Below are 11444 nucleotides of genomic sequence, written 5' to 3' on the forward strand. Positions count from 1 at the left end.
ATAGTAGATATCATTTCATTAGATAAAGAAGTTCAGAGATACAGATACATGAAAAATGAGGAATACAACCTCATACCCATACAGGCTAGTGCCAGTACAAGATCCATTACAGGAAGAAAAAAGACTACAATTAGTAATAAAAGCCATTAAAGGTAGAAACAATACAAAGAAACTAGAAACCATATACTCTTTGAAAGTTGAATCTCGTTGAAATACTGCTGCAATCCGTTCTTCATCCTTCAAACTCTTCCGGTCAATCGGATCTGAATCCGTTTCTGTTGTGCAACCACGCAGATCTATAGATCTACGGATAAGATAAATCTTTTCCCCTTGTGCTAAAACCGAAACAAGGATAAAAGATAGAAATATGGCTAACAGATGTAGATCTGACGAAAAAAACTTCAAAAAAGTAATAGATTTCAAACCAACTAAAGTTACAAAACTAAGAAAATGCAAATCTAAAACATAGATGGGAGGAGGAAGAAGGAAGACATGCTTCCTTCTTCCTCCTTGGGATAGATCCGGTTAGAAAGAAGTTAGGAGAAAAGTAAGGAAAAGATGAAAGAAAGAAGAAAAGAAAAAAGAAAATGGAGATGAACTTTGAAGAAGAGGGAAGAAAGGAGAGAAGTGAGAACTTCTCACACTAGAAAGGTATAAATAATAAATATATATATAAGTATATGTTGAACTACGCTTCGAACGATCAATCAACCACACAGATAAACAAAGTTCACAAAGATCACAGATTGGATCTTGAAACAACAATCAAAAGAATACACACAGAATTTACCCTGGTTCGGCTTAACTGCCTACATCCAGCAACTTCACTAATCAATGGAGATTACAACAAGATTGAAACAGTTTCCTCTCAAGAAACCCTCGTGTTTTCCCAACCCCCAACTCAGTATATCACAGTGTACACTAATGACTTAGTCTAAGAATAATCTCTCGTGTAAAACTACTTCCCAACCCAGACCTTTTATAGCCTTTACAAGATTGTGAAAATACCCAAAATATCCTTACTCAAAATGTACTAACTCAGCAAGACCTACTGACCAGTGGTAACACAGCAAGACCATGTTGTCCTGAACACAACACGAACATGTTGACCTGTATTAACACCTCAGTACCATGCTGACCACAGCCATGCTGACTTGATAACTCAGCATTATACCGACTTATTGAATTACTCATGCTGACTTGATTACTTACAATCATGCTGACTGGTTGGCTTACAATTATGCTGATTTGATAACTCAGCACCATTCTTGTAACGACGACTTACAATGCTGACTTGTTGACTCAGCATTATCAGCAAGTGATAGAAAACAACGACTTACAATCTCCACCTTGTCTTTCTAATCACTCCATCAACTAGTGAAGAAAATACACTCAAGGATCACTGACCAACCTAACCAGTTTCAAGCAATGTTCAAATTTATTACTTGAAACAGATTTGGTCAACATGTCGGCTGGGTTATCCTCAGTTCCTACTTTCACCACCTGAAAAGTACCAGTGCTAATCACATCCCTGACGAAATGCATTCTCACATCTATGTGTTTGGATTGCTCGTGAAATACTTGGTGTTTTGACAGATGTATAGCTCCTTGGCTATCACAGTAAATCTTCAAACCATCAATCTGTGTCACTCCAAGTTCTGTTAAGACTCCTCTCAGCCACATTGCTTCCTTTACTGCCTCTGTGACGGCAATAAACTCAGCCTCGGTTGTTGACAGAGTCACAACTGACTGTAGACTTGCCCTCCAACTTATTATTGTTCCAAACACAGTGAATACGTACCTGGTTTGGGATTTTCTGGTGTCAATGCTACCAGCATAATCAGAATCAACAAAACCTGCTACATCATCCACTAGGGCTTCAGCTCCACCATAACTCAAACCTTTACTCAGTGAGCCTTTGACATACCTCAGCACCCACTTCACCGCTGACCAATGTGCTCTTCCTGGATTTGCCATGAACCTGCTGATGAGACTCACAGCATGAGCCAAATCTGGACGTGTACAGACCATCGCGTACATTAGACAGCCTACAACACTAGAATATGGCACCCTCTCCATGTCTTCCTTTTCCTCATCAGTTTGAGGACTTTGCTTACTGCTCAGTTTGAAGTGACTTGCAAGTGGAGTGAGAACGGCCTTTGAATTCGTCATACCAAAACGTTCTAACACCTTGCTCAGATAAACTGACTGACTTAGGAACAACTTCTTTCTTCCTCTGTCTCGAGAAATTTGCATCCCTAAAATTTTCCGTGCTGACCCGAGATCCTTCATCTCAAACCGTGTGTTTAGTTGTGCCTTTAACTGATTTATGGCTGCTTTGTTGTGACAAGCTATAAGCATGTCATCAACATATAACAAGAGATAAATCTTAGAGCCATCACTAAGGTCTCTACTATACACACACCAGTCATAACTAGACCTATGAAAGTCCTGACTTATCATAAACTCATCGAACTTCATGTACCACTGTCTAGGGGACTGTTTCAGACCATATAGAGACTTCTTAAGCAAACATACCCGCTGGTCTTTATCTCCTATTTCAAAACCCTCTGGTTGTTGCATATATATGACCTCATCCAGGTTTCCATGAAGAAAGGATGTTTTGACATCTAACTGTTCTAATTCTAGATCAAAACGAGCTACAAGAGAGAGAATAATCCTTATAGACCTATGTTTAACAACCGGTGAATAGATTTCATTAAAGTCTATACCTTCCTGCTGAGTAAACCCTTTGGCCACCAACCTAGCTTTAAACCTAGGTTTCTCTACACCAGGTATCCCTTCCTTTCTTTTAAACACCCACCTTGAACTGACCAACTTCTTATTAGGAGGTTTATCTACCAAAATCCAAGTTTCATTTTTATCAAGGGATTTTATCTCATCCTTCATAGCGTTAAGCCACTGTTCCTTGTCAACCGAATTCACAGCTTCCCTATAGGTTACAGGTTCAGATTCTTGTACTTCCTTAGCAACACTAAATGCATAAGCTACAAGGTCCTCAAAACCATATCTAACCGGGGCCCTAGGGACTCTTCTTTCTCGGTCTCTAACAAGTCTATAGCTTTGACTGGACTCAGTAGAATTACCATCACTGACTTCTTGCTCGGTTTTACGGGTGTTTTCACTATTTTCTTCAAGCTCCACCTCATTCTTAACACTCTCAAGGTTTTGAATGGACTCAGGACTACTCGGTTCTAACTGAGTTTTCTCTTGGTTTTTCTGATAAGGAAAATCCATCTCATTGAACACAACATTTCTGCTGACTATGGATTTCTTATAACCAGGTTCTAGGCACCACAACTTATAGCCCTTGACTCCTATAGGGTAGCCTATAAAAACACATCTTAGAGCCCGAGGTTCTAATTTTCCCTGTCTAACGTGTGCAAAAGCTGAACAACCAAACACTCTAAGTTTTTCATAATCCTCAGGGTGATCAGACCACATTTGCATAGGTGTTTTAAAACCTATAGCAGATGATGGGCACCTATTGATCAGGTAACACGCAGTTTGCACTGCTTCAGCCCAGAAAGACTTTGGGAGACTGGATTGGATTAACATGCACCTAACTCTTTCTAGGATAGTCCTATTATACCACTCTGCTAGGCCATTCTACTGTGGAGTTCCAGGAACGGTATGATGTTTGGTTATACCTGACTTCTTGCACAAAGTGATGAAATCTTTATCAAGAAACTCCAAACCATTGTCGGTTCTCAACCTTTTGATTTTCTTTCCTGTTTGGTTTTCCACTAACACTTTCCAATCCTTGAACGTTTGCAAAGCCTCATTCTTATGAGCTAGAATATAAACCCATACTCTTCTAGAGTAATCATCAATAAGGGTCATAAAATAGGTCCTCCCACCATGAGACTTAGTTCTTGTTGGCCCCCATAGGTCAGAGTGAATGTACTCAAGAATGTCCTGGGTTCTATGTATTGCTGACTTAGGAAACTTGACTTTACTTGACTTCCCTAAGACACAGTTCTCACAGAAATCTATCTTTCCTATGTGATCTTTACCAAAACAACCCTGCTTCCTAAGTTCATGTAAACCAACTTCACTCACGTGACCTAGTCTAAGGTGCCAAAGATTGGTTCTATCAGTTTTAGACTCGGTGAGATTTGCTGTAGAGACTAACACAGTACTACCTAAGAGTGTGTATAGGCCATTACTCATGGTACCTTTCATAACAACTAAAGATCCTCTAGCTATTCTTATGATACCCCCTTCGGCTCTATAATTGTATCCTTGTTTATCAAGCGTACCCAAAGAAATTAAATTTCTTTTCAGTTCTGGCACATACCTCACACCGGTCATAATCTTTTCTTGACCATCGAACATCTTCAGCCTGATGGAGCCTTGACCCAGTACCTTGCACAACTTGTTGTTGCCTAGAAGAACCTTCCCACCTTCCTCTTGAAAGTCTTCGAACCACGTCCTGTTGGGAGTCATATGGAACGTACATCCGCTGTCCAAGATCCAGTCAGTGTTTGGATCTTTATCAGTGACAGCAAGGACCTCAGCGCTCTCATAACCTTCTTCTACCACAGCGGCTTCGCCTTGATCTTTAGGCTGACCTTGACTATTCTTCCTCTCAGGACAGTTTTTCCTGAAATGTCCTTCCTTATGGCAGTGAAAACACTTGTAGACCTTGCCTTCTTTATTGCTTGAGGATGGAGTTTTGGACTTTTTCCCGTTCTTGTTCTTTGGCTTGTGAGAGTCCTTTTTCTCAGACCTTCCACGAACAAGCAATCCTTCTGCAGCTTCAGTGTTGGTGCTGGCCTCAATCTGTTTTGACTTTAGAGCCATAAGAACTTCTTCCAGACTTAGTGTTTCTCTAGCGTACTTCATGGTTTCAACGAAATGACTGAAAGACTGGGGTAAAGAATTCAAGATCATTATGGCCTGATCTTCATCTTCAATCTTTACCTCTATGTTTTCTAGGTCAATTATGATCTTTGAGAAATCATCAAGATAGTCTTCAACTGGCTTGTCCTCGTTCATCTTGAAGCCGAAATGCTTTCCCTTAAGATAAACCCGATTGGTGAGTGTCTTCGTCATGTACAACTGTTCAAGCTTGAGCCAAACCCCAGCAGCTGAGGTTTCCTTCGAGACTTCTCTCAGCACCTTATCGCCAAGATACAGGACGATCGTACTGTAAGCCAATTCAAGAAGATCTTCTTTCTCCTCCTTCGTCATTGTCGCCGGAAGTTCTTTCTCGCCCTTCAGAGCCTTCGCAACCTTCATTTGAACCAAGATTGCTTTCATCCTCTGTCTCCATAGAGCAAAATCTCCCTTACCATTGAAACGCTCGATCTCGATCTTTGTAAAACCCATTGCTCTGTTCTTGATTGGCTCTGATACCAATTGTTGAACTACGCTTCGAACGATCAATCAACCACACAGATAAACAAAGTTCACAAAGATCACAGATTGGATCTTGAAACAACAATCAAAAGAATACACACAGAATTTAGAGGTGGCAATTTCTGACACGAAAACACGATTACAGAGCCAACCCGACTGACACGACACGATTGACACGGAAATCATTTTTCTAGCATTTATAACGTATAAAACCATATGGAACATAAAAATGAGATAACACGATTTTGACACGAAACACGAAATTGCCACCTCTTAACAGAATTTACCCTGGTTCGGCTTAACTGCCTACATCCAGCAACTTCACTAATCAATGGAGATTACAACAAGATTGAAACAGTTTCCTCTCAAGAAACCCTCGTGTTTTCCCAACCCCCAACTCAGTATATCACAGTGTACACTAATGACTTAGTCTAAGAATAATCTCTCGTGTAAAACTACTTCCCAACCCAGACCTTTTATAGCCTTTACAAGATTGTGAAAATACCCAAAATATCCTTACTCAAAATGTACTAACTCAGCAAGACCTACTGACCAGTGGTAACACAGCAAGACCATGTTGTCCTGAACACAGCACGAACATGTTGACCTGTATTAACACCTCAGTACCATGCTGACCACAGCCATGCTGACTTGATAACTCAGCATTATACCGACTTGTTGAATTACTCATGCTGACTTGATTACTTACAATCATGCTGACTGGTTGGCTTACAATTATGCTGATTTGATAACTCAGCACCATTCTTGTAACGACGACTTACAATGCTGACTTGTTGACTCAGCATTATCAGCAAGTGATAGAAAACAACGACTTACAGTATAAAGATCAAAAGTGAAATTAATTCAAAGATTAAAAAAGTAAAAATAAATAAATATATAGACCAAAATAAAAATTAAAAACAAAATAGAGACTAAAATGAAATTTTATAAGGAGAATAGATGTTTAAATTAGTGAGAGATGGGGGAATGGGAATGGAAAACCTTAGGAGGTTGGGGGGAACGAGATTAGAGGAGTTATGGGTAAATCCAAAACTAAAAGAGAGTAAAAGGAATGATTGAATTGATAAAACAAACACCAACAAAAAGAATGAAACCTCCTCATTCTCTTACCCTTACCTGAAACCTCCAAAACAAACGGCCCCTTAATATATTTTAAGGATTATAATTTATAAATTAGAAGTCTCGAATATATTTTCTAGGGTTTGTTATTTCTGAATTGGGGTCTAGAATTTTTAAATTATAATGTAAAATCATAATATATAGAGAATAATGACATATTAAGAATTAAGTTTGATGATATGACTTAGTTGTAATTTTATACTTAATTATAATATTCATGTATTTGACCCGGAGGGAAAAGATTAGGAAAATGGATGGGTTAAGTTAGTTGATTGGGCTTTAATTACACTCGGCCTGAATTTATTATGGACTTTTATAATTCACTACAAAATTACATCTAAATCATATCATCAAACTTAATTCTCAATATGTCGTTTTTTCTATATATACCAAATAAAATATGTTTTTACACCTAATTTAAAAAGTTTAAATTCCAATTCATAAATCCTAAACTCTTAACAATATATTCTAGACTTATAATTTATAAACTTTACTCTTTACAAATAATAATTTTATTATTTGACATAATTCAAAATTATGATTTGATATAGTTGTAAATAATTTTTTAAAAGTGAATTTCGATGTAAATTTCCCATTTATTTATATATATTCCTCTCATTTTTTTTATGTTATTATTATTTTTTTTTTCTTGATAAATAATAGTATGTTTTTATTATTACTACTACTTATCTATGAAAATTAATTAATAAAACTAACATTTCCCAAAAATAAAATCTCCTACTAATTATAGTTAATATTTCAATTCTAAACATAGATAATTACTGTGACGTTATAAAGGTAACAACAAACTTTTTGTAAATAATTTTTTTTTGAAAGATTGTAAATAAATTATTAATTTGTTATTTTAAAGTGTAAAATATAATAAATTTCGAAAAAATTGTAATTGTTAATTATTTGCATAAACTTGTCCAACTTATATCTTTACAGAGAGCGTTTGGTATTCTATTGGGACAAAGATAAAGATAAATGGTTAGGATAAGGATACAAATATGATAGTCAAGAATTATTATTCAATATTTGGTATGTGGGATAGAGATATGGATATGGATAAAATAATACATTTTACTATTTTAATCTTATTTAAACTACATAACATTAATTTGAGGGATAAGACGGACTTTTCCATCCTATTAAAATCGCAGGAGCTTATCCCACCTCGTTATACCACCCCCCTCTTGTGTATAGGATTTGAGGGATAAGAGACTTATCCCTCGTCTGTCTCACTTTTCTATCTCACAAACAAACACGAGATAACTTATCTCGTATTTTTTTATCCCTATCCCACCTCTTATATCCCTCCTAACAAACACCCCGTTATGTTTTAGAGGTATAAAGATGGTGGAAATAGATTAATTAATACGTGAATGATTCAATTCGTACACCTATGTCACAGGGGTATGAAAAGCAGTCAAAATAAAATTAATCGAAACGAACGACTCAGTTCGTACGCCTATGTCACAGGGGTATGAAAAGCGGTTAAAATAAAATTAATCGAAATGAAATGGTCTAATTCGTAAGTCTATGTCATAGGGGTATGAATAGACAAAAAAAATTAATTAAAATGAAACGACCCAATTTATACGCCTATGTCATAGGAGTATGAAATGGGTCAAATTAAATGATCCAAACTTGTACGCTTTTATTATAAAAAAATATAAATTAAAGAGAAATGAATCAGATAAATCAAATAAGCTTAATTCAAAGATCACATTTGTTAGTACCAATTTTGGGCAGGGTAGAGTGATCACTCAAGGTTTTCTTCCCTACATGTAACCGACAAACGAACCTACAATCTCAATTTCGCAGACATCCCTTATCCATTAAAATCTACCCAATTTCGGTATCCAATCACGACTTAACTTTGATTGGTGGCGACTCTAAAAAATAGTTTTAAAACATGGAACTACTATTAATCAACAAAATTTTAACGCCCGATGCCTGCGCTCGGAAGAATCCAGTTGCGACACAGTGTATACTTCGATAAGAATTGTCACTAGATACCCATCAAAGCATTAAGAAGTTTTTCCAGGTCCGCACAAAGCAAATCGGGAATGAGAAATAAGCTCATCATATAGGAAGGCAGTGCTTGTAAGATCGACTTAATCATGATCTCTTTTCCTGCTTTAGAGAGAACCTTTGACCTCCAATTATTAATTTTCTTCCTCAAGGAACTATCAAGATATCTAAAGATATTGATTTTTTCCCTCCCGATGAGTGATGGAAGGCCTAGATATTTTTCAGGTTCAAATGTTATTGGAATCTGTAACTTGGTGCTCAGTTCAAGACATAGTTGCGTGTCACAATTCCTGCTAAAAGAGATGGACGATTTATTGAAGTTTATATTTTGGCCAAAAGCTTTTTCATACTTAGACAAGGAAGAAATAATTGGATCACATTCAAGGTGGGAAGCCCGAAAAAACAGATAACTGTTGTCTTCAAAAAAAAAAAAACAAATGTGAGATAGGAGGAGCCCTTTAGGCAACCTTACAGCTATGAATAGCTCCACTTGCCTCCAATTTAGATAGTGATAAAGACAGTCCCTCTACACATAGTATGGAGAGATATGGAGAGATTGGATCACCTTGCCAGAGGCCAATGACGGGATAATAGGTTCAAGGACAATACTGCCTCCAACTATATGATGCCAAGTTGTGCTGACACATTGCATTATTAGATGAACCCAACGAGCATGAAAACCTAGTTGGATCATCATCTTTTTGAGGAATCCTCATTCCACTCTATTATATACTTTCGACATATCAAGTTTCATTAAGGCATAACCGACTTTACCTTGTGTTTTCCTCTTCATATAATGATTGACTTCAAAAGCCAGCATGACGTTGTCAGATATAAGTCTCCCCTTTATAAAAGCACTTTGTGTGTCAGAGATTATAGCAGGGAGTAGAAGCTTCAATTGATTAACAATATCTTTTGATAGAATCTTGTAGATTACGTTGCATAAAATGATGGGTCGAAGGTCTGTTACCAACTCCGATTTAGAGATCTTTAGAATAAGCATCAGGTTTGTTTCACTAATATCTTTTGGGAAGACTCTCAAATTAAGCCATTCTAGGAAAGAAGCAGTAACCTTTTCACCAACTATGTCCCATAATCGCTGATAGAAGTCGGCATTAAAGTCATCCGACCCTGGGCTCTTGTCAAGGCTTATGGAGAAGACAACTATCTTGATTTCCTCCACGCTAAAGGGACGAAACAACTCCAAAATTTGATCTTCATAAATTTTGGGTGTCACATTCAAAAAAACATCCTATGTATTACAACTATTAGTCATAAAAAATGGTGGAAAAGTAGTTTGCTAGTAAGACATCGAGCCCCGCTTGCCAGTCGTACCAGACCCCGCTTGTATCCCGAAGCTGAGTGATTTGGTTTTCCTACAACGATTTGTAGCAGAGGAGTGAAATTTTTTGGAGTTCATGTCCCCTTCTTTAAGCCATAACTGCTTGGATCGTTGTCGCCAATAAATCTCCTTCTGTAGTAGCAGACTATCAAGTTGTCTTCTCACCTCCAAAAATTGGGTCTGAGAATGAGAGTCAGTATGCCATTTCAATGCCTTCATTCGTCTCCGGTAGTCTATAATTTTATCCTTGAATTGATTATATAGGTGGTCACCCTAGTTCAGAAGGGTCTCTCCATAGTGTTTGATACGACATGGAAGCTCTGGTGTTGCAAGGTTGGTCCAACTATGGAGAACTTGCTCTCGACTATCCTCCTCTTGTGCCCAACAATTTTCAAAATGAAATTTACGAATGGAATGTGCAGCAGGTTGAACAATGGAGAGAAAGAGGCCTGAGTGGTCAGAGTACAAAGTATCCTCATTAAATATATGAGCTGTAGTAAAAACCGAATGCCAATCAGAGGTTGCTAAAGCATGATCTAATTTTTCCTCCACTAGATTTAACGAATTGCGACACTTTTTCATATAAATTGGTACCCGATCATTTTAACTTTCGCGGGACCAAAAAAAATTAACTGCCTCAGAAAAACCCCAAATCATTGAAGGAGAGTGATGTTTGCCTCCTCGTTTCTCTGATAGCATTAGGATATCGTTGATGTCTCCTATAATCACCAAATGGAGATTGGAGCATATTGATAGGTTCTTACGAAGTTGCCAAGAATCATGTCTTCTATTCCCTTTCGGGAATCCATAAAAACCTGTCAACCTCCACTATTCCAAACCCTCGATAGTCACTCGGACATCAATAAAATTTCATGTATATCGGAGGAGATGGACCTAAGTCAGTCTTCTTCCAAACCAACGCAATTCCACCACTTAAGTTACACGGATCAACACAAAAAAGCACCCTCATATACAATATAACCTTTAAGTTCCTCCATTTTTTTCGATTGCATTTAGTCTCCATCAGAAACACAAAATCGGGCATAAATTTCCGAACTAAATTAGCTATTAGTTGAACTGTCCGAGTAATACCCGCACATCGGTAATCCAGCTTAAGGTACTCATAATGGTCGGCGGGTCTGATTGCCAGAACTCGCCATATTCAAGTTTTTTTTTGTTCCAAGACATTGTTGTCGCAATCCATAGGCCCCTTTATGTGTTGATCTTTTAGCAAGGTATTCCCCTGGAGATAACAGTGTGTTCTTAGCTATTGCTAGAATCTGTTAGGTCAGTGTGGAGCTATGCACACGCAGAGGTGATGTTTGCATATGAATGTGACTTACAAGTTGGCCAACTGTATCTGCAACTACAGTAGATTCTAAAATTGGCGAAGATAACATAGGTGGTGTTGAAAGCAAATACTAAGATTGTAATAGTATAGCACTTCGTCTTGTCTAAGCACGCATCTAAGTGCCATAAACTCTTTCAAGTACATCTCTGGTTCTAGAATATCAAGTAAAAGATCACAGTATCTGTCTGA

Source organism: Euphorbia lathyris, chromosome 4 (genome assembly GCF_963576675.1).
Source record: "Euphorbia lathyris chromosome 4, ddEupLath1.1, whole genome shotgun sequence".
Classification (NCBI taxonomy): domain Eukaryota; kingdom Viridiplantae; phylum Streptophyta; class Magnoliopsida; order Malpighiales; family Euphorbiaceae; genus Euphorbia; species Euphorbia lathyris.